Source organism: Gallus gallus, chromosome 16 (assembly GCF_016699485.2).
Source record: "Gallus gallus isolate bGalGal1 chromosome 16, bGalGal1.mat.broiler.GRCg7b, whole genome shotgun sequence".
Lineage (NCBI taxonomy): Eukaryota > Metazoa > Chordata > Aves > Galliformes > Phasianidae > Gallus > Gallus gallus.
In genome coordinates, this window is record NC_052547.1 from 710,049 (window position 1) to 714,399 (window position 4,351).

Sequence of the window (4,351 nt, forward strand, 5' to 3'; positions counted from 1 at the left end):
TTCTTATTTTTGACTTTTTTTTTAAATTTTTTTTAAATTGACTTTTTTTTTAATTTTTTTTTAAATTGCCTTTTTCTTTTTTTTTAATTTTTTTTTCATTTTTTAATTAATTATTTTTTTTTAGTTAATATTTTAAGAATTCCTTTTTTGTCCCTATTTTCAATTTTTAATTTTTTTTATTCATTCGTTCGTGCATTTCTTTCCGTGTGCGTGCGCGCGTGAGTAGGCCCGGCCCGGCCCGGCCCGGCCCGGCCCAGCACGCCCCCCCCCCCCCGTCGGGAAGTGGCTGCGGTGCCGAGGCAGTGGGTAGACCTGGCGGCCGGCTTTACGACCACCACCCCCCCCCTCGCCGTTTTTGTTCTTATTTTTGACTTTTTTTTTTCTTCCTTCCTGTTTTTTTTTTATTTTTTTTTTAATTGATTTTTTCCTTTTTTAAAAATTTTTTTCTTTTTTTTTTCATTTTTTAATTAATTTTTTTTAGCTAATATTTTAAGAATTCCTTTTTTGTCCCTAATTTTTATTTTTAATTTTTTTTATTGGATTCGTCAGTCGATTTATTTTTTATTTTTATTTTTATTTTTATTTTTACATTTTCGGGGTTTTAATTTAAAAAAAAATGTATATATTTTTTTTTATTCATTCGTTCGTGCATTTCTTTCCGTGTGCGTGTGCGCGTGAGTAGGCCCGGCCCGGCCCGGCCCGGCCCGGCCCAGCACGCCCCCCCGTCGGTAAGTGGCTGCGGTGCCGAGGCAGTGGGTAGACCTGGCGGCCGGCTTTACGACCACCACCCCCCCCCCCCCCCCCCCCTCGCCGTTTTTGTTCTTATTTTTGACTTTTTTTTAAATTTTTTTTAAATTGCCTTTTTCTTTTTTTTTAATTTTTTTTTCATTTTTTAATTAATTATTTTTTTTTAGTTAATATTTTAAGAATTCCTTTTTTGTCCCTATTTTCAATTTTTAATTTTTTTTTATTGGATTCGTCAGTCGATTTATTTTTTATTATTTTTATATTATTTTACATTTTCGGTTTTTAAGTCTTTTCAAATTTTTAATTTTTTTTATTCATTCGTTCGTGCATTTCTTTCCGTGTGTGTGCGCGCGTGAGTAGGCCCGGCCCGGCCCGGCCCAGCCCAGCACGCCCCCCCCCCCTCTGTCGGGAAGTGGCTGCAGTGCCGAGGTGGCGGGTAGACCTGGCAGACGGAGCTTCAACACCAACCCCCCCCCCCCCCCCCCCAGCACCCCGCCCTGGCAACCTTTTCTGCATTTTTTTTTTAATGATTTTTGATTTTTCTTTTCCCGTTTTTTTTTTTTTAAATTGATTTTTTTTCCCCCATTCCCTCCACCCCCCCCCCCTTTTTTTTTTTTTTTTTAAAAAAAAAAAAAAAAAAAAGGTGTCCCCCCCTTCCGATGGCTCGGCCAGATAGTGACTCGACTTGGCGTCCGGTGCCCGGCACCCCCCCCCCCCAATCCCCTGTATCCGCTCCACCTGATCTGCCCCCCGCTCCTTTTTCTCTTTTTCTCCCCCACATTCGTTCCTTCGTTTGTTCGCTCGCTCTTTATTTCTCTCTCTCTCTCTCTCATCTCTCTCTCACTCTCTCCATCTTTCTTTCTTTCCTTCTTTGCCTGGGTTCCCCCCCCCCTTACTTTCTTCTTAAATACGTCCGTCCATCCGTGCCATTGGTCGTTTGCTCAGTCGTCGCCCGTTTCTTCCTCGTTCTCGGGGGAAAGTCGGACGGGAGAGGGTCACGGGATTGTTATTTATTTATTCCTCCCTCCCCCCCCCCCCCCCCCCCCCCCTTTCTCTCGCCGTTCATGCCCGCTCCCCTCCTCCCCCCCCACTCGACTCCCGAAGGGCTGGACCCGACGGCTCGGCCGGCCAGTGGCGAGACAGAAGGGTCGGCGCCCCAGCCCCACCCCCCGGATCCGCCCCGCCTGATCGGCCCCCTTTTGTTCGTCTTTCCCCGCCGTTTTTTTGGTTTTGTTTTGTTTTTGTTTTCTGAACGCTGCTTCTCCACACCCCGCCACCCCCCCCCCCCCCGCTTTGATTTTTTTTTCCCGTGCCTTTCTTTCCTCCGGCGGGCACGACCTGATGTCTCGACCGGTCCCCGCGCCGCTCACACCCGCACCCCCCCCCCGCGCAACTCCTCCCTGCCCTCCCCCAACCGTGGACCCACCCCCAGCCCGCCACGCGCTTTCTTTCCATTACACTCTTGCTTTCCGTTTTTTTTTTTTTTTTCTACCGGGGGGGGGGGGGTGCGGGGAACGGGCACGTACGTTCGCACTCCCGTAGTCGCTCGCTCTTCTTCCACTTCTCCCTCTAGTAGCGCCCCGCCGGGGGAGCCGAGGGTCCCCTCCCCGAGCGCCGGCGGTCGGACCCGACGGCTCGGACGCCGGCCGGGTGGGAGGCGAGGCGAGGCGAGGCGAGGCGAGGCTGCCTCTCCGCCCTCCTGCCGGCCGGGAGAGAGGCTCGCTGCGAGCCCGGTGACCGGACGAGTCGAACAGACGAGTCCCAGGCGGCCCGCGGCCCCCGGCCCCCGCCCCCCGCCCCCCGCCGCCGCCGCCGCCGCCACCACCACCACCACCACCACCCCCGGGACGGACGACGCCGTCTCCCCCCGGCCTACCTCTGCTACCGTCTTCCCGCCATTATTTTGCGTTCCCGCGCCGACACGAGCGACCGCCCGCATGCGAACCGGCCGTACTTTCCCGCCCGCCCGGCCCCCTTGTGGGCGGAGCCCCCGCCCACACGCCCGCGCCTGCGCACCTCCTCGGGAGGTCGGGGCCGTGTCCGCCGGTCGGGTGGAGGGGGACCGGGGGGAGGGGGGGGGGGTTACGCGGCGCCCTGGCTAAGGTGTCCCGGCGTTGATGTGGCGCGCGAGCGAGCCGCACGCGAATGGGGTTTCAAAGACCCAGCTTGAAACCGCCTAAAGAGTTACCTAGCCCCCGAGCGAAAAGGAAACGAAACCAAAACGTTCAAACCGGCAAACGAACGGGCACACTGAGGGACAGAGAAATAAACAAAGAAGCAAACACGAGACGAACGCTGCCGTAAGAAGTCGCTGCCGAGCGGCTCGAAAGCAGCGGAACGGTCTACCCGGCCCCAGAGGGCTCCGAGCCGTTCACACGGCGGAGACCGCTAGAGGTCGCTGGCCCGGCCCTCTCCGGGCTGGCAGGCCACGTCTACCCGGCCAGGACGGACTTGGTCGCTCCGCGGCGGCGGCTGGAGGCCTCTGCGGGAGCCGCTCCCGGTCGCCGGACCGGTCGGCCCGGCCGCTCCGTGCACGCACAGGACTCGGTCTCACTGCAGCCGCGGCTGGAGGCCTCTGCAGGACCGGCTCGGGCTCTCCGGAACGGTCGGCCCGGCCCCTGCGTGCCCAAAAAGGACTCGGTCACACAGCAGCAGTGGCTGGAGGCCTCTGCAGGACCGGCTCGGGCCCTCCGGAACGGTCGGCCCGGCCCCTGAGTGCCCCAAAAGGACTCGGTCACACTGCAGGTGCGGCTGGAGGCCGCTGCTGGACCGGCTCCGGCTCTCCGGAATGGTCAGCCCGGCCCCTGTGTGCTCCCACAGGACTCGGTGTCACTGCAGGTGTGGCTGGTGGACTGTACAGGACCGACTCTGGGTCAGCGGACCGGTCGGCCCGGCCCCTGCGTGCCTCCACAGGACTCGGTCTCACTACAGGTGCGGCTGGAGGCCTGTACAGGCCCGTCTCAGGCTTGCTGGACCGGTCAACCCAACCCCTGCGTGCCCCCACCCGACTCGGCCACCTCCGCAGCTGCGGCTGGAGCATGCTGAAGGAGCCGATCCCGGTCACCGGACCGCTCGCACCGGCCCCTGCGGGCCCGCACAGCACTCGGTCACACTAAAGCCGCAGCTGGAGGCCTCTGCAGGACCGGCTCCGGCTCTCCGGAACGGTCAGCCCGGCCCCTGCGTGCCCAAACAGGACTCGGTCACACAGCAGCCGTGGCTGGAGGCCTCTGCAGGACCGGCTTGGGCTCGCCGTACCGGTCGGCCCAGCCCCTGTGTGCCCCACAGGACTCGGTTTCATTGCAGGTGCAGCTGCAGGCCTCTGCAGGACTGGCTCGGGCCCTCCGGAACGGTCAGCCCGGCACCTGCGTGCCCCCACCTGACTCGGCCACCACCGCAGCTGCGGCTGGAGCATGCTGAAGGAGCCGGTCCCGGTCGCCGGACCGCTCAGACCGGCCCGTGCGGGCCCGCACAGCACTCGGTCACACTAAAGCCGCAGCTGGCTCCCTCTGCACGACCGGCTCGGACACGCCAGACCGGTCAGACCGGCCCCTGGGGACCCCCACAACACTTGGTCACACTAAAGCCGCAGCTGGAGGCCTCTGCA

General features: G+C 58.4%; 1 long non-coding RNA gene across 1 annotated transcript; it reads right to left on the bottom strand.

The window, feature by feature from the left end:
• Window positions 1-1,595: 1,595 nt before the first annotated feature.
• On the bottom strand, window positions 1,596-2,704 carry LOC121111883. Its single transcript, XR_006931657.1, has 2 exons — window positions 2,624-2,704; window positions 1,596-1,715 (listed from the first exon to the last, which is right to left on the bottom strand). It is a non-coding gene; the product is annotated as an uncharacterized LOC121111883 (long non-coding RNA).
• Between the last annotated feature and the right edge of the window lie 1,647 nt (window positions 2,705-4,351).